Source organism: Lagopus muta, chromosome Z (genome assembly GCF_023343835.1).
Source record: "Lagopus muta isolate bLagMut1 chromosome Z, bLagMut1 primary, whole genome shotgun sequence".
Classification (NCBI taxonomy): Eukaryota; Metazoa; Chordata; class Aves; order Galliformes; family Phasianidae; genus Lagopus; species Lagopus muta.
This window is the reverse complement of record NC_064472.1, coordinates 33,136,645-33,156,825: the sequence shown is the minus strand read 5'-3', so window position 1 is coordinate 33,156,825 and position 20,181 is coordinate 33,136,645. Positions and strand designations below refer to the sequence as shown.

At 39.5% G+C, this 20,181-nt stretch overlaps 1 long non-coding RNA gene across 1 annotated transcript; it reads left to right on the top strand.

Moving 5' to 3' along the window:
* Positions 1–9,112: 9,112 nt before the first annotated feature.
* LOC125686937 (uncharacterized) lies at positions 9,113–15,222 on the top strand. The gene is made up of 3 exons (XR_007373950.1): positions 9,113–9,210; positions 13,781–13,921; positions 14,320–15,222. It is a non-coding gene; the product is annotated as an uncharacterized LOC125686937 (long non-coding RNA).
* The last annotated feature ends 4,959 nt before the right edge of the window (positions 15,223–20,181 follow it).

Here is a 20,181-nt window from a genome sequence, read left to right as displayed (position 1 = left end):
TTGTATTTCTGCTGTCAGTGCTCAGCTCATTCTGTGCTTGGAGCAGAGAGAGTTGTTCTTATGTTTTGTTCCAAACCAGAAAACAGCCTTGCAAAAAGAGTCTGTGACACAATGTGCACGAACTCCATCAAGGAAGTGAGAAGACTCAGCGCACATTCAGAGGCTTCGTATGGAGTGAAAAAATACTGGACAGCTATGGAAGACATGATGGAGGTGGAAGCATTCTTTATGTGCATGTTAGTCCTTTGTGTTCAAAACATGGCTCTGAACATGCTCAGTCGAGTCTTCTAAGAGCTACTCCAGCTCATACCAGAAGAGGGGGGTCTTCTCTTTCCCGGAAACTACGTGGGCAGAATAACTGTCTTGAGTAGGACTACCCTTATTTTCAGTCTGCTCAGCCTGAACCCTTGCTTGAAAAAATGTCTTAGCTTCCAGGAGTGACTTATGAATAAAAGCACCTTCACCAAGACTCTATGCTTATACAAGTGTACAGTTTACTTATTTGTAACAAAATTTAAAACAAAGCACCAGCCTCGACTTCATTAGAATCAACCTTACATTAAAGCTGGTGTTCTGATAACAAGCTAAGAAAATAAGAAATGGAATATACGACTATATGCTTTGGTGGCAAGACAGAGTGACTTGTAGCTTTCCTGAAGGTAATGTTATTAGACTATATGTTTAATCTGTATTTTTATTTTTAATGTTGCATAACTAACATCACCTTTGCTATTATCCTCTTACAAATACCCAGTGTGGAGCTGAGTAATGCCTGATTCTTTTTCAGTCTGGACTTAGGGAGGAGTTGGTTCTGGGAAAGCATTTTTGAATGAAAAGGAAATCACACAACTATTTTTTTTTTCTTCAGTAGTATGCAAAGGTGCAATTTAAAAAAAAAGTGGTAGAATGAATGGAAAGCAGCAAAGTATTGTGTAGTTAATGCAGATTATAATAATCTTAACAAGTAAGAAAAGAGATATCTTAAGTGTCTAGGAGCTATGTGAGCATTATTGCAGAGGCTCAAAAAAGTAGAGGGATGTGATCAGATCACCTCCAGAGTACAACAGCAATAGTGCTATGAAATAACTGATCTGAATTACCATGTTCATCTCTGATCCACGACCTGATGATCCATTATAACACAATTATGCATGTGGCAGTTTCTTTCAGTCAAATATAAAAGTGGTTTGGCTATTTCAGTCATTCGTTTTTTTATCCAAATAAATTCCCAAACTACACTGGAGCTTAATAATACTAACAATCATTTTTGTAAAAACTTGCTATACAGTAGGAGTAACTGCCTGGGCTAGCTCTTAGAATGGTAAACTGCCATCACCATTACTACTACAGGAAAGAGGTCCTTGGAGATTTAATTAAAAGTCTAAAGAGGAAACTGTCATACTGTCGGGGGAAAAAGGAAATCCCATCGGGACAGAGATCAAATAAACAGAACAATATTTTACTCTGATCCATTAAAAATAACAATTGAAAACTAATGCATTCATCCCTATAGAAAAATAACTCAAATACAGTTCATTTGGATAAGCAATACACATTGTACTTAAATTGCACCTTTCAGTTGGGTCTGCCAACGCATTTCACATAAACTAATGGCTGAGCTCAGTTAATCAGCTAAAGCGAAAGTAAACCAGTAAGATCTGAGCTCTGATCTAAAACCTGAAGTAGGTGATAGATCTTAACCCTCTATGGACAACATTCAGTTCCATCTTTGAGGAGAATAGCAGCTGAAACTGAGAGATACAAAAAAGCTTCAAATAAATTTCATTTGTCGGGCCATAGTTTAGCAGTGTAAGATCTCAGGAGTTGAATTGCAGGAACACAGTTACACAGCAGATCTAGAAAGCGGATGTTCTCTGTCACAATATTGTTTTGCAAGTCTAAATGTACTTTGGCATTAGCAGTGAATGTGAATGTGTTGCCCATACAACTATTTAAGCAATGTTGTGTGAGACCAAAGAAATAGTGAAAATGCTGATTTCAGCATTTTACACAAAGTGGAGTTTATGTCAGGATATATTTCAAGGCTGTGCACATAATACCCATGTAGCACATAAAGCATAGAACACTCAGCTTAACAGAAGACATTTCAGGCCTCAGACTACACCATTTCTAAGCCATAAAGGAAGGATATTGGCATCTCTGTACCCTGAACTGAAGCTAGAAGTATCTAATTCTAAGCAACAACCTAAATATTCCTAAGAGAAAAAGTCAAATGAAACATGAGATCAGAAAGTGATATTTAAATTTGTTATTTTGCATACAGAAAAGGTAAAAAAAAAAAAAAATACTGCATGATATCAGTCAGATGAGGAACGAATACTAAAAGATATCAAAACATCTAAAAATAAGGAAGGAAGGGAAAGAAAGAGAGAAAGAAAGTGAAAAAGAGAAATAGGGAAAGAGGGAAAGAAAGAAAAAAGCACAAAATACTGAGGATGTGTCAAGGAAGAAAAAGCAAAAAAAAAAATATGGGGCATCAATGAAAACTTTTTGGCAGAACAGAAACATGAATATAACAACATACAGGGCAGATCTCATGAAAGACTGTACACCAATCCTCTGGCAGCAATCTATCAAAGCAAGATCTTAAAAATTAGATGGAAATGACTGTTTTGAGCTAAAAAGCATGTACAGATATATAATAAATCTCATTCACTGCTCATAGTGAAATAATACACTTAAAATTGCCACAGGCAACTAGTAGAAAAAAAACCTCCCTAACATTTTGTGCTCATGCGAACAAAGATCTGACTGAAGCTAAGGAAGAGCAGATTTCTCTCTTCTTTATATTACAATATACAGGATTGCTGTATATTGTTAGCCTGACTGGAAAAGACAGCAACAACAAACAGCAACAAAATGCCCATAACCATGCAGATGCAACTAGCACGGTGTATAGTCAACAAATATACAGATGTTATAATTATGAAATAAATGAGAGTTTGGCTAAGCAGGTTATTATACCAAAAAGAGAATAGATAAAGTGCTTACCCTTGGTCCTAGGCTCACTGTAAAACTCCAGAGGAGGGATCTCTAGAAGAGATCCTTTCCCATTGGTAATCAGCTCTTAAATGGGTCTAGGAGAGGTGGAGCCAGGCTCCACCCCTTCTGGTAGCACAGGTGAATTGCCTTCACTTGTGCTCCCGTGGCTGATTCATTGCTTGCCTCGGGTGATCAATCAGAGGTTCAGGCCACGATTCACTAGTTCCCATACACTCTACCCCTTCATGGCATGAACCAATGATCAGGTCGACCAAAGGGTAAGCTTTTCCTAATACAGAGATCCGCTATATTGCAATGTTTATACAATTTCCATCAAGATGCATATTGGTACAATTCAAGATGAGTGATGACCAGTGAACGTTCATACTCTTCTATGGGCCAGTGCTCAATGATGTTACTGGAGGCACGCGGTCGTGAAGTGCAGGTCCTTCCTATGTTCCATCAGTCCCATGTAGACCATCACCAGGTGTTGCACGTGATCTGACAGTACCACTGGAACACTTGATGGCATTTCATTCCTTCCGGTGATCCTGAAGGCTCAAAGACTCACAGGCGGTAATACAGATGTTTCAGGGGTACCAGGAAGGGAAGGTCTGCTCTCCAGGGCAAGATACAGGCCATATTTCTATCCTGAGTCAACACTTCTGCTTGTACTGGGGCACGTCCTGGCCACCCGTACCACACCTTCTGGCTGGATGTCTGCAGCTGCATAATTATATCAGGCACCAAAGGAGGTGTCCTGATCTGCCACAGGGACATGATGGGGGTCCCTTCAGCAATGAAGATTGGAGTGTTGACCACTGTATGGGAACTACTGAGTCACAGCCTGAACCTCTGATTGATCACCTGAGGCGAGCCATGAGTCAGCCAGAGGAGCACAGGTGAAGGCAATTCAGCTGTGCTGCCGGAATGGGTGGAGCCTGGCTGCACCCCTCCTAGACTTATTTAAGAGCTGGCTACCAGTGGGGAAGGATCTCATCTGGAGATCACCTCTACTGGTGTTTTGTAGGTGAGCCCATTATAAGGGTAAGCCTTCCATTTATTTTCTTTTGTTATCATAGTCTACTTTGCCTAACTCTCTTGTTTATTTTGTGATTGTAACAGCCTAACATTCTTTGATTATACAACCACAATATCAGTAGGCCATGTACCTATTACTGGAGGGACTACTGAGCCTCCCACCTCCAATAGTTCCCCCCAAGGTGCAAGTAGGCCACACCACTTGGGCCCCTACCTGCACCGTCCGGTGCTATTTTATTCTATGGGTACCTGGATCTAAATTCTCAGGGGCAGGGAGCAGAAGATTATTTTCATTACCAATCTGGGATCTTACCTGATGATCAGTGCCTGTAATTTGGATCCTAAGCAGGGTGGCCCATGTTGTCTACAACATTCTCAGGACACTGGGTCTACCATCTCGGGGTCTTTCATTCAGGTCCTGTGAGGTTTCATACAGTCTTTTCATCCACCCCTGCATGGACTGGGAGTATTCTTAAGGCTGCCCTAAAGACAGACAGTTATAACATACCATGAGTCCTGCCCACGTTGGATTATGTGGTAAGTGGAATCCCCATTCAATGTTACTTTCTTCTGCCCAACGCTGTATTGATGCACCAGTAAAATGAGTCCCTTGGTTGCTCTTGATGACTTGAGGTGTCCCGTAGGCAGACATCAGTTTAGTGAGAGCCTTGACGGTATATGCCTAGTTTGCTCTCAGTACTGAATAGGCCTGCAGTAGCCCACTTGCAGTGTCGATGCAGGTCAGGGCATATCTTGTTCCCTCAGACCAAGGAAGGGGCCCGATGTAATCGACCTGCCATCGCTAGAGAGGACTGTGTCCTCTAGCAAGATGGGCTGTTTCGGGCAACGATCTTTCAGGCAACGTGCCCTTGCTGGACCCATCTGTGTATCAGGCATCTTCAGGGATAGGATATTTTCCCTCCTCAACAGGACTCTTCTCTGGTAGAGTGACCAATGTTTATTTGGTGCATCACTGTAATACATCACTAGGCCTAGGATCCTCTGAAGTTCTTCTTTCAAGGGTGATGAAGACAGACTGCTCCTTTGGCTGAGGTAGGTGACCCATCGTGCCACTGTTTGTGCTTGGGCCACCCCTGTCTTACGAAGGTGGGTCAGATCTTTCACCAAACCCTGAATCAGCAGAGTGGTCTCTACTATAACTTCAGCTGTTTGAGTTATCAGCTCTACTGCTCGTAATGCAGCATGGGCAGCCAATAACTGTTTTTCAATTATACTGTATCTTTCTTGTGCTCCATGCCAGACCTGAGACCAGAAACCAATGGGGGTTTGAACGAACTCTGGCATTGCCACAGGCCCCAACCAAAGCAGTCGAGTGACATGAACATCCAACTCAGCTGGGAGGGTAGGACCAAATATACCCAATGCCTGGGCTTGTTTAACTGCCAGTTTTGCCTGTTGGAAAGCATCCTGTTCTGTTTTCTCCCAGTCCCATAGCTGCCCATTTTTTTCTGAGTCTGTACAGTGGCCTTAGCAGCTGCACTAGGTGAGGTATAAAGGAGCACCAGTAACCCAATATACCTAGAAACTCTTGCAGCTGCTTCAAGACTGTAGAGACTGGGAATGCCTGAACCTTATCTGTAACAGCACTGGGTAGCACTTTGGTCTTTCCTGACCAAACCACCCCCAGGAATTTTACGGACTGGCCCGGACCTTGCACATTTTGGGGATTTATAGCCCATCCCCTCTGTTGTAAATAGGCGGTTAATGAATCTGCTGCCTGTCCTACTGCCTCCAGTGGGTCGGATGTCAGCAGATCATCAATGTAATGATATAAGTTAACATCATCAGGTTTTCTCCAATCAGCCAGGACACGCATCACTAGATTATGACAATACATTGGTGAATGCATGTACCCCTGTGGTAGGACCTGAAAGGTTCACTGCCCGCCTCTCCAAGTAAATGCAAACTGATCTTGCAATTCCTCAGCAATTGGGATACTGAAGAATGCATTTGCAAAATCTAGGACACAATGATAGGTTTTTATCTCCCTACTTAATGCGTCCATTAGGGAGGCAATATTGGGTATGGCTGCATGAATAGGCGGCGTGACCTTATTTAATTCTCTGTAATCCATTATCATTCTCTATATGCCATCTGACTTTCGCACTGGCCATATGGGGGAGTTATACAGGCTGTGTGACAGTCTTATAACATCTACTTCTTCTAATTCCTGCACTGTTCTCGATATTTCATCTTGCCCACCTGGGAGTCTATACTGTCTAACATTAGTAATCCAGCACAGTTTTGGCAGGCAAATAGGCCCATGTTTCACATGGCCTCTTAATATTGTCTGCACCACCCGGATACTGATACATCTCCGTCAAAGTCTAAACTCTCCCACAGCTGTCTGGAGAGCCAGACCCCATAGAATATCTATGCCCAGGACGTATTCCTGAAATAGGGCAATAGACACTTTATACTCCTGGGGTGGGAGACGCCCACCCCCCAGTTTCAACTATGTTTGGGTGACAGGAATAGTCTGTCCCCCAAAAACCACCAATCATCACTCTGTCTCCAGAAAATTTGGTTGGATCTCCATAGATAATTGATGTTTCTGCTCCAGTGTCCATTAATGCCATAACTCTCTGAATATTTTTTCGTTATTTAAATATTTAAATCATTAATTCTACATAGGGCCTCTGGTCCCATCTGGAGGCCCTAGGGGAACTAACATTCCTCATCATGCCATGAATTGTGCTAAGGCCAATTATTTTCCTTCCGGTGGCTCAGGCATCATGACCTGAGGTGGCTTTTTTTTTTTTTCCCTATTAGGAACAATGAGATCTTCTGGGCTCCATATCACTGTTGGTATTTCTTAGGGTAGTTCTGAAATTTTTGACTGTCCTTTAGTTGGCTCCAAAGCTGGAGAAAGACACAATTGGGTTGGTGGTCAATCTTAGCAAATTGGACCCCAGCCCAAATTAAATCATTAAACATTTGTTTTTGGGAAACTCTTATGGGTCCCGATTGAGGAGCTCGAGTAGTAGCCAGTGTCTTGGTTTTAGTCACCAGCAGGACCTCAGCTTCTTCTAATGTCTGAATGTTGTGCCAGTTCCGCAGGCGTTCTGTTTCTCCTAGGTCGGCAACTAACCAGGCAGCCTGCTGAACTACTGCTTCTGAGGCCACCAGGGGGATTTAATAGAGACCACACAAATGAGAGGGGGCTTGGTATAGAATTAAGTCTCTCATCCCTGCAGAGAATTTGACCATATCAGGGCCATTAAATGTGTCTTCATAGATTGCTTCCCTTACGCCTAGTTCACAGATATAATTTTGAAGATTCTCCATGGAGGACTACTGTTAACTACATCTCCCTGTAGGTAGACCACATCCCTGTATGTAGAGGTATATCAGATTTATTTGGTTATACCATATGGCAGGCCACCATTAACCATTCCATTATAAAATGGTTTTCATTATGATATTGATTACCCTGCATATAATCTCTGCCCGAAAGCAGGATGGACAGTCATGGTGGCCAACTTGACTATTTCCAGGCTACTCACCAAAGCACTTTTTGTCCCAGAATCCCACAGTCTTAATAACCAAGCTGGAACACTTTCTCTAGGCTTCTGCCAAAATTGCTGTACTAAGTCCATCAATTCCATTGCCATGTCTGGCCAGGCTGTTATGTGCAAATGAGTCTGGACAGGGGGCAACTGATCATGCTGCACCAATGCTGGTCTGTCCTGTACTTATGTTTTCTGAGTTACAACAGGATGGATTCCTAGTAGATCTGTCAAAATTGGAGATTGAAGATCTAATTTAGATTTTTTATTTTCCTGATCAACGAAGTCTGTTGATTCAGGAGTCTGGTCATTGTCTATTGGAAGATGCAAAATTAGTTTCTTCCCTGTTAATATGCCAAGTTCTTGCTCTAACTTTTTGATTTGATTGATAACAGTCTTTCAAAAGTTGGTTTTCGCTCTCTAAAGCATTATTCCTCATTTCACAATTCCTCATTCATTAAAGCATTTAATAGCAGCCATACCACTGTGGAGGCAGCTAATTATCTTTCTTTTGTGATTAGTATATCTTTGCTAAGTCCCTGAAAGTAATCTGCCATGTGATATGGGGACCTATTTCCCATAACCCATAGAGGACCCCATTTTTCAATGATAACCACTAGTTCATAATAGGGAGATCCCACACATCCTGGGATCTGCCCTGGAATCATTTTATCGGGGGGGGTGAGGGAGGGGGGGGGGGTGAGGGGGGGGGGGGGGGGGGGGGGGGAGTAGCATTCTCCCCCCGACCCATTTATAGAAATACCATAGAAATTACATGACATAAGTTTCAGTATATTTGGCCTGTCTGGCTCTCCAAGTGTATAATCAATGAATATAAAGATGCTATAATTACAAAATAAATGAGAGTTTGGCTAAGCAGGTTATTATACCAAAAAGAGAAAAGATAGAGTTCTTACCCTTATCCTGGGCTTGCTGTAAAAATCCAGAGGAGGGATCTCCAGAAAGAGATCTTTCCCCACTGGTAGTCAGTTCTTAAATGGGTCTAGGAGAGGTGGAGCCAGGCTCCACCCCTTCTGGTAGCATAGATGAATTGCCTTCACCTGTGTTCCCATGGCTGACTCATTGCTCGCCTCAGGTGATCAATCAGAGGTTCAGGATGTGATTCAGCAGTTCCCATACACATGGGAAATAAAGACCCCTCTTACAAGCTTGCCATGTTGGTTGGAAAAGACAGGTCCTGATTGAATTACGCCTGGTAAGCAATAATACTGCAACCGTGTGACATTTCAGATTTTCCTTTTAGTTTATGGTGGAATAAAAAATCACACATGCAGAAGCTTTTCTCTTTTATTCTTGCTTCCTTTAGCATTAACTACCTAGCAGTTTATAGAGCTTCTACAAACAGAATGCATCTGCTGCCTCTGCAACCACTCATATTGTCCCCAGTGTTGGCAATTAGTAATCATAGTCTTAATTAGCCCAACCCACCTGGCTATTTTGCTACTAATAAATCAATTAATTCAGTTCACATGGAGCAAATTCTGTGTGTTACCTTAGCTTAATCACTACTGGTCGTCCTCGGATATGAGTGTTTTACACACAATAAAAGCTTAGTATACAGGCTGAATTTGTATTCTCCAATGGCATTCACTTTGTCAAGCAGGTGCAGAGTGTGGTTAGTATTTTTAATGTATGTGGGGATTTAGCAAGAGCCTCAGCCGAGAGCAGAGGAGATATCTGGGATATAAGCTAAGTACCCTTAGGCACACTGAATTGGACAGCCTTTACTTTTTTAGTTCTTTCTGAATGCTATGAATAATACTTCTTTTAAGTCTCACCTTACTAGTCTCCCTTAGGAGCCTCTGTTACTCTATTTTTCAGTTTTTATTTTGAGAAAACAAGCTTCTAAAGTGAGAGTAACTTGTCACTAGGTTTTCTAATTTTTTTCTTTACTTTTTGCGATACCTGCTTCATTTGGGGCAGTTAAGATACTTGTATCCAAAAGAGTTCCTTTATGTCTTCCCTTCTTCACCCTCTGAAGAGGCTGGCTCTTTTCCTTATTTCTCTTTCCTACCCAGCAAGAAGAAAAAGAGTGGCTGAACTTTCAGCTATAGATATCCAGAGTCAGAACATCTTTCACTATTCCTTGCATTAACACAATCCTCATCATCGTTTTCTTACTGAGAAAGAAGCCTGTTCTGAGTAATCTGTCTGAAGGATTGCAAAGAACACTGTTTTCAGGGATGGGCACATGCTATTCTTTTGCTTTGATGTTTAGTGAGCACCTCGCTTCTCTGAATACTGCTTTTCTGAATAGCAGGCTGGAAGTTTTTTGCTGCTCTGTTGTGTATGCTTTTCCTCTAAATACTGGTTTTCCATAGCCAGTTACCCTGCAACTAACATAGTTCTTCCCTCCATCATTACTTTCTCTCAGCAGTTAAATGAATGCTTCCTGGCAGCTCGTCTGTGACTCCTGCTCATTCTTGCTATGTGATGGTATTAGACTTCTTCCTGATGGGCCACTATCTCTTTCAACTCTTTGAGATTTGTCACTTTCATGGATTCAGCTTTACTTGATTCTACAAATATTTGTTTTTTTCAAATCACTTGTAATCTACTGCCCTGCAGATTTTCCCCTCCCTTAACTCCTTTCTATTTAAATTCTTCCCTGTTTGAGAATTATTACTGCCCATTACATAGATGGTGCCTTCTCAGAAAATTATGTGAATGACTTCCTCTCAGAAAGAAAGAAAGGCTGTGATGATGTAGTTTTGTACTAGAACTTTATGTTTGCTGGAAAGCTTCGAAGTCTTTTCTTACCTGGTTACACTTGGAAGCTATCTAGGAAAAAAAACAAACAAAATAAAACAGATCAAAAGCTAAAGAGTTGTTTTAAGAAATGAGTCTTATTTGCTCATAAATGTTAGAAAGGTATGCAGTTTGCAGGTTGCACTTGAAAGCTTTTAGAAGCATTGTTTCACAGGAGGGAGAAAAACATTCCCACTGAAAATGGAAAGCTGTCTTAGACATCACAACCATTTAACTGACAGTGTTTTGCATGCCTCTTTTCCAAGTGAAATATTTTGATTGCTTTTCACTAGCATTTAGGTGTATTTAGTATAATTTTTGATTGTGTTAAAATCTTAAGAGAAATTTTTTATCAATGCACAGAACTAAACGGAAATGAAACTTAAAAATTCCTGTGATGGGCTTGGAAGCAAATAGAAGAAAGATGTTTGAAGGTAGGAAGTGAGATTGTAGTGAAAAATGAGAAAAACTTTGTTACAGATTTGAAAGAGTAGAACATATGCTTCAAATCAGGAAAGTTCATATGCAGACTGTTCTATGGGAGAGGATTCAGGACATCTGAATTGTCTAACACTCTGTTTTACTTGCAAAAATGACATAAGAAGTGAAAGATAGGTGTAATTGACATGGAATGTGCTGCCTGCTCACTTAATAGAGCACTTCATAGCCATTTTTGTATGTGGATGACATGCTAAAGAAAGCGTCTAATATTGTGTGATGTATGACAAATAACCTTGTGAGCCGATAGCAACATAAAGTTGCACAAACTGTTTGAAAAGTAGTTAACTTTTAAAACTGGAAGTGATAGTTCTGAGAAAAAGCAGCTACTTTTGTTCGCTTTATGTATTCAATACAATTTTCATTAAGACCTACTTCCACTTATTTGTACTTCTACCTGTTCTAAGGGAAATAGAAGAGAGAATGTATTTTAATATACCAAGAAAATAAAAATATCTTGAAGTAGTTTTAAATAACTCAAAGGCTCCATCTCAATTTCATTGTGGTCCCTTATTCTGGAGGAGTAGCCCTTATATTTGTACAAATCAAAATAAATACATCTTTTGCACAATCATTACGAATAACAATGAAGTTCAGAATCTGTTTATCTCAAAATTACATTGCATAAGCAACTGGTGGATTTAGACAATAAAATGGGCATTCTCCAACCTCCTTGGAGACCTGTTTTTCCAAGCACGTTCCCAGGCTTTCACCCAAAAGGAAAAGAATAGTAATAAAATCATAATCAAGGGTGTCCAAAATAAACTAGTCAGGGTCAGTAATAGCAGCTGTGTAGCTCTGTAATCATCACTATTTTCTCTCCTAGTTCTCAGCATGGAAACCTTATTGCCAGTAGAACTGATTTTAATAACAAATAATTGCAGGAAGCTCACAGGGTACATGAACATTGAGAAATATTACAAAGAGGGGATGAAGTATACCCAACACCTATTAAATGGTGCCGCAGGGGATTCTGCATTTAAGCATAGGGTGAAATTATTTAATGCTCTCAAACATATCAGATTTAATGCACAAATCCACAGTTACCACCGTGTGTTGTTTGTTTGTGCTGTGTGACTCAAAATGTTTCATTCTTAAGGCTCTTTCTTAAAGATACTGCAACCAATTCTATGTGGTGATCTGTTTTTAAAAGTCAAATTTTCTATTGGATATCCAGTACTGCCCACATGAGATGAATTAATTTATTCCATCACATCTGTAAGTACTTCAAGTGCTATGTAATTTTCAGTGCTTTCACCTGAAAACTAATTATGCTGCTTGACTTTATTCTTATTTCTTATATAAACACTTCAATGCAAACATATTTTTCTACTCTGAACAGACAGTCCTGTAAGTTCCTCTAATTTCTAATTTTGGCTATGCTATGAAATGGATTCAGTGAATATCACACTGGAGATATCTCTTCCATCATATTGTAATTCACAGCAAGTATATGAAAAAAGATACAAGAAGACAAAAGAATCATTCTGCCCTCTGATCAGGAATTATTGCCTCCTGAAAATACATTCTGTTCTTCTTTTCTTAAGAAATCCACACTCTGGATATGACTTAAGTATCACATGTTAGTTCTGGGCCAGTTAAATATCTTTACTGTAGTCAGCGCCCTGAAAGACATCGCAAAAGACTTGAATTTGATTCCTTGATCTTTCCTACTAGACCAGTTATATTCATGCCTGTGTACCATCTTCAATCCGTGGATCTCTGAGGATGCACAGCAGGAAAATGCTGAACTTAGGATGATTTTTAAAAAAGGGTCTTGCATGAAATATCAAGAAAAAAGAATTGGAAAAAAAAAAAATCAAACCTCAAATGTATCTTTTCTAAAATATTTACTGCTTTTACCAACATTAAGCTCTATGTACCTTGGGTAGCTCTTAGAATCTAGTTTTCAAAGAAGAATGTGCAAATCTTCACTGGTCTGTTGGAGTAGCTAAACAGTGGTCTGTTGGTAAGCCTGAAGTTGAATCTGAACTGATCAGCTTTTCAGGAAACAGGCTAATTCTGCAGTGGGTTTCCAGAGTCACATAAACAGCATTTACTGGCATGGGTTCTGGCCTAATCAATAGCATCTCTAATGTTTTTGGAACTGAGATAGGGATCTTGGTACCAGCAGTGTCACAACTGCTTGAATAGCTGTGCCTGGAAACACCTGGCATTGCTCATTGGAAAACAAGTATTTTGACAATGGTAAAATTGAGCATAACTCAGTGACAACTTCAGCGACCGAGCAGAGTATACTTTATATGCTTAAAAATTATGGATAGCAATTGGCTGGAAGAAGTTAATAAAATTCTATGGAGAGGGTTCAAATTGCGTTTGCTAAACTGAAAGCAAGCAATGGATCATTTCAAAGTAACTGACAACACACAAAAGGAAAAAAATAAAAATATAAGGAGTAGCATTTTAGATCTTGTGGATCACAGTAATAAAGATAGTGATATGAAGTTAGAGTGAAATAGAAACTGACTAGATCTGTATGATATTTTAGACAAAACAGACAAATATAATTTTGAGCTATTAAGAGCACTATATATAAAGCACAGGACGTAATTCCTCTGCTGTCTTATGCATCATATGAGTTTTCAGCTAGTGAACTACTAATCAGTCCAGTGAACTTGGTGACATTTGAGGTAAGTTGAGGATCACTCAGGGAAGAGGAACAAGACTGGTAGTAATTTTCAGAAATAAAACCTCTGAGGAATGCTTAAAGGAAAAGGTGTGGTTGGGTCTATGCAGGAGGCAGAAGAAGGAGATAATAAAGATCTTCCAAAAATGAAAAGTCTGCTGTGTGTTGTGTCTAGGACAGGGCAAGAAGGAATCAATTTATTTATAGAGAAAAAATATTTTGTTTAGCTATTACAAAGACCTAGCATCTAGCAAGGGTAATGAATATAAACTGGAAGGCCTTGCATCCTTAGATTTCTGACCTTCAGCACCTTCCTCACTGACTACAATTTGTGAACGAGTGGCTGCTGGGCTGAAGAAGGGGTCTTCTGTGCAAACTACAGCATGCAGGTTTTATGAATTCAGAAGAACTTCTGACCTACTCCTCAAAATAGGTAAAGTACTGCTCCCATGGCTATTTTCAGTAAATACTTTATTAGAGTACATTTCCTTATTGTTTTACCTGTTCAAAGTCTGCTTCTGAAACCAGCATTTTATACATTATCCCAGTGAGGATTCCATCTTTATGAGAAAGAGACAGAGAGATAGTCCTGGTCATCACTGTCAACTTTGCATACTTGGATTTTATGATGTAATTTGTGTAACCATTAATAGTCACCTTAAGCTCTTCATTAAATTTCTTAGGAAAGCTGAGTTGTCCTCTAGTATAAAACACTATGGTACACATATAACTCTTTGAAGGCCTTCGAGTTCTCTTTATTCTACTTACAAAGCCAAGTTGAAGCCCTTGGTATGTTTCTTCACCTGCATGTAATCTTCTGTGTCTCTTTAGTTCACAGGTGCTTGTGAATGCTGACAGGCAGAACTCTCAGGAATATGGCTTAATCCCTTTATGTATGGAGCTGTACCTTACCATGCTTGCAAAATACAACAACAACAAAAAAGGATGAGGAACCTGCACTTGTAGAGCTTGTACAGTGTGTCAGTACACGTGATTTAACATATAGGATAAGCTAATGCAGAAGTAATAAAACCTAGGACATTGCTAAAGTGCTCTCTCCTTTGGTTTCTCCTTGTAATGAATAAAAGTCCTAGGGATTAATGGCCAAACACATGCAAAGTCTGCAAGAAAAAATATCCGGAACGTCCAAGATGTAAAGTTTTGTTTCAATTTTGATGACATATTTCTTGTATTTACTTTCTTTTTCCTTTGTCATTCATTTTCTTTTCAGTTCTTCTTTGCCTAACTCATCTAGCATTCATTCTCTTTGTCCTTGCTTTCTGCAAATTAGTCATCTTTTTATGAAACTTAATCTGGTTCTTTAAGATGACAGAAGATTGTTTTACAAAAGCTGCATTTTTTTAACATTATTTGTATTTTTTTTTTAAACTTTATAAGCTGAATAAACATGTCTCTTCAGAAACACAGAAGGTTTACATACAGAATTAGAAAACTTGCATTTTATTTTTTTTCATGCTTATTTATACAAGATGATTTAGAAACAGGTTTGATGTTCATGCTACTACTTAGCCATGCTAAATTTTCTTGCTGGCCTTGTATTTTGTTTAGGCTTTCATGATGAGAAACAATACATTCTTGCTGGTATCTATTTTTCAGAAAATCAGAAATCTTCAGTAGTACATCATTCCACAGAAATGGAAGAACTGATCTTCAAGTTGCCTACATCTTTTAGCAATTCTTCTAAAGTAAGAGAACATCTATTAATAAACAGATCAGAACGACTAGGGATAAGTTCTTATAATATAATATAATAATATAATAAGTTATTGCAAAGCATATTGCAAAACAGAACTCAGTTTCATCTTCAAATTTGCTCCACTTATTTTTGTTGTTAGCTTCATTTTTTCCATTCTGTGAAGAATCAATACCTTCCACTTTAATAATTATACCCATTTCCTTGTGTATTTCTGCTTGTCTGTCTTGCTTTCCATCAGAAAGAACACCTGTAACACTGGCAAGCTCCTCTTCATCTTTGCAGATCACTATTAAAGCTGATGTCAACTGTCTGCAGGTGTTGATGGTCTTATCTCTACCCTCACAGTCAGCAGCAAAGAAGAGAGGAATCTTAGGAAAACTGTCATTATCATCGCATTCTATCCTGTTTCTTGTTTCATTTATCTCTGCAGTCTGTTTTGCAAAGTAACACAGGCAACATATCATTTTGACTGCTTGTGTCACACTGATCAGTTAAGGTTTATTTTGAATTGTTACTTTCTTCATCATATTTGAAAAATCATGGCTGTCACATGAAATGCCTGGTGACAGGAAAATGGGAAACATTGCTCCCATTTTTAAGCAAAGGGAGAAAGGAAGACCCAATGAACTAGAGTCTGATGAGCCCCATTCCTGAGAAGATCATGAGATCACGGAACAGAAGACCTCCTGAAAGAGATGTTAAGATACTTGCAGGTGGTGAGGAAATGATCTGAAACAACCAGCATGGCTTCATGAAGCTTACTTTGTGCCTCACCAGACTTCTACAATGGGGTGACAGAGCAAATGAAGTCAACTACCTGGCCTTCTGCAAAGCCTTTGATACAGTCCCACACAGCATTTTTATCTCTAAATTAAAGAGAGAGGAATTTAAAGGCCAAACTATTTCAGTGGGTAAAGAATTGGTTGGATCGTCACAGCCAGAGAGTTGTGGCCAGTGGTTCTTTGTCCATGTCGAGACTGATAGCAAGTGATGTCCCAAAGGGGCCTGTGTTGAGACCAGTGCTTTTCAACATCTTTATCAGTGTCACAGACAGTGGAATTGAGTACAACATGAACAGTTCACTGATGATACCAAGCTGAGTGGTGCCACTTATGTGACGGAAAGGTGCCATCCAAAGGGATCTGAACAATCTTGAGAAGTGGGCCTACGTGAGATTCAACAAGTCCAAGTGGAAGGTGTTGGACTTGGGTCAAGGCAATCCCAGATATGAATACTGACTGGGAGAAGAACTCCTTGAGAGCCATCCTGCAGTAAAGAACTTGGGTATCCTGATGGATGACAAGCTTGACCAGCAGTGTGTAAAGGCAGCCCAGCACTCTGGGCTGCATCAAAAAGAAGTGGCCAGGAGAATGAGGGAGATGATTTTCCCCCTCCTCTCTTCCCTTGTGAGACCACATCTGGCATTCAGACCTGGGGCACACAACACAACAGAGATGTTGGAGCAGATCCATAGGATGGCCACTAAGATGATCAAAGGGCTGGAACACCTCTCCTATGAGGAAAAGTGGAAGGAGCTGGGCTTGCATAGCTTGGAGAAGAGATGGGTCTGTAAAGGAACAGAAAGAAGGAAGCTTGTAAGCAAGAAGAGTGACTTCTGACACAGGTAATAATGACAGGGACAAGGGAATAGCTTTAAAGTAAGAGAGGAAATTTAGGTTAGATGTTAGGAAAACTTCTTTACTCAGAGAATTGTGAGGCACTGGAACAAGTTTCCTGATAATGCTGATTAAATGCGTAGCCTAAATTATTGGCCTCGTCCTCATAATATTACTATAAAGGGCTTTAAAGTCTGGAAGTGAATAAAATTGTTTTGTATAAAGGAAATTCAGGGTGAAGTATTGTGAGAGCTAGAAGTGGCCCATTATGAATTTGTTTTGATGCATCTCTGTTAGAAAATGACATATTCTTAGCTAGTTGCACTCCTGATAAATAACATTTTCCTCTGGAGTCTGTAAAAATGTATCCACTGGTATGCTTCTACAACAGATTTCTGGAATAAATGCCTCCTAAAACTATGCATGGAGGACCAGATGTCTGTGTGTTTCCTCAGCAGAAGTGTAGCACTTCAATTAAAGATCATCCTCCCTTTCATGTATAGGATTTCTTTTAGCTCACCTTTTTAAGTTGAAAATTCAATTTGATCAACATCTCTTACAAACCGCTAAGCTATGTCTGTGTGCGTGTTTGTCTTTAAGGGAATAAGAACACAAATAAATTATGAGGAAGTGCTTTTTGTCTTTTAAGAGAAATAAGTGGAATGAATTAGTGAATGTAGCTTCTTTTAAAAAATGTGGCTTGGACTGTATTTCAACCATTCTTCAAACTTTCAGAAGAAAAAAAAATGGAAAGAAGAAAACTTATGGAAATCCCAACCTGTTCTATAATATTATGGACTGAAACAGGAAATAGCAATAATGTTAAGGAAGGCAGACTATAAAGCTTGGATTTACCACCAAAAATGCACAACACTATAGGTGCTAGGCATATGTTTCTGAAGATTCAGTTAATTTTACGACTATTGCGTTGTAGACTATGGTGTAGTAAAGCTCATATTTCAAGTTCAGATATTTTATTTGCTTGCAATGGCACTGAACTGGAGATTACAAGTAACTGCTGCTGACATCTTGGTTTTTTAACAGTTGTCACGGTTCTTATCTCCTACCTTGTGGCATTTCTCCTTCATTAGTAACATATCTACTTTGCCATTGATGTCAGACCTTTTGGCTTGTCTGGGCCACATTCAGTGAAGAGGAATTGTCTTGGGCCACATACACAAATGTCACTCTGAAAGAAATACCTCTTATATCCATGGGAACTACAATTGACACAAAGGACATAACAACACTTTGATAGAAAAAAATCTCACCTACAAATCATTATTTTTCAATAGAGAAATCTGCACCAGCAGAGGTAGCAGACTGTCACTACTGCTGAAATATACAACCACTGCTTCACTGTGTTCACATCCGCTGTCTGGTCTTCAGAAAAATTTAGCAAGCATCAATGAACGTCAATGAGTGCCATTTTTTCTGCATGGTGAAATTCAGTGCCACACCTTTGCTTCATATGCACTTCATGTCAGACCATTCCCTCAGACTGCCCCTCTGCTGCATCTGTCACACGGTGTCAACATGTAAAGGAATACTGGTAGGAAGGTTAGCCCCTACTGCCATACTGCCAACATCCACCTCCAACATTGTGGGCCCACACCATAAAATAGGATGCATTATTTTCAGAGCAGCCCTCATAAAATATATAATACTTTTACAGTTTATGTTTGTAAGAAAAACAACAACAACTATAACAACAAAAAACACCTTATTTAAATCTTTTTCTTATAAAAAAAGAGAAGAAAAAATACTATACTATCCTACAAAACTAGTGGGATATGTGACCTTATTTTTGCGAAACTAGAGCGTCAATCCCTGGTATGACAGCAGTGGCTGCAATTCTCAGCGAGTTCTCGAGGTGTTCATCAAAGACTTTGGATGAAATTTACTCCTCCTATACTTCATCTTTGACAACAGTTGTTCACAAAGGTATGTATTGTCAAAAAGCAATTACACAAATAAAGTGTAATTGCTTTATTGCAAAGCGAGGATTGCTCTTGTCTGGTAAGACAGGGCTTATAAAAGTAAAAAGACATAATCAAATTTTTGAGTTGAATGCTTGACTGCAACTCTAACAATGGGAGAAAGGATGATGTATTTATGTTGCCTGAAAATGGAGCTGCAAATATACCAAAAAAAGATGATTTTTTCAGCAGTCTTGAAACATATTCTCAAATTCCTTCATCAGAAATGGAAAGCACGGATGCATATTTTTTTTCACTGTTCACAGGACTGTGTTTAGCCAGAATATCAAAATGTAATTATCTGTCGTCACTTAATTTGGTACTACACTGCACCCTGTGCCCTGGTTTCAGAGTTAATAGGACACCGGTGTTTGTTTGCTACTGAGTGATAGGTGCACTCCCAGGCTGGGCCAGGCCACTTGGCAGGGCAGAGGCACAGCTACCACCATGATGGCATGGAGCAGGGGATGGCCACAGGGCAAACTGTGCTGGGCTGCATGCAGCCTGTGGGGCACGAGCTCGATATGCCTATACTTGGCTACCAACGCAATACCTATTAATCAATAGTAACAAATTAGGCAGAAGAAATCTCACCTCATCACACTGATCTGTGGTACAAGGTTGCTGCCTTGGTCATGGTCAAGTTTTAAAGTTGTTTTTGAGAGCAGGGCAGTTACTTTCATTACATGGATTTTCTTCTGTTGTAACAGTTATAATTCAGTCTTGAAGATTTTCAGAGCTAGAATAGATTAAGTGATGGCATCCAGATCACAAAGGCAATCATTTCTCAGAGCACTACTACCTATTATTTTATATATCAGTGATACAGAGACATTTTGCTTATACACAGCGTATGGGTTTGTAGAACTCATATGCTAGAGGACATGCATGTGCACCAAGTATTCAGAAATAGATGGTGAGATAAAAGTGTTCAACATACAGAGGATAATTTTATAAGTAGATACTCAGGAGCCACAGAGTCATTGACATAGTCCAAGAATACTCCCTGGACAGTATTAAACAAACTAGTTTCCTGCAGTCCTTCATGTGGTAAATTCTTATGTCTCCTCTTTAAAGCCACTGACTTGTCATCCTCATATAGTTCAGCTACAATCGAGAAAGGTATTTGGTAACAGTACCAGAAGGTGGATTTCAGAAACTCTCCAATTTAAGGATATTTATGAATTAACTTTCAAAGTAGAAAGTCACATTTTCTGTCCTTAAAATCAAATACAAGAGTCTCCTGCCCTACAAAATACAAATTCAAAAGCTAGAAGACTTCTGAATGCTGAAACAGCCACATTTGAATTTGTCTGAAACGTTTTGAAGATTTAAAAAGTACCCCTTAGCCAGCAGTTTGTTATTTCCCTTTTACTCACTC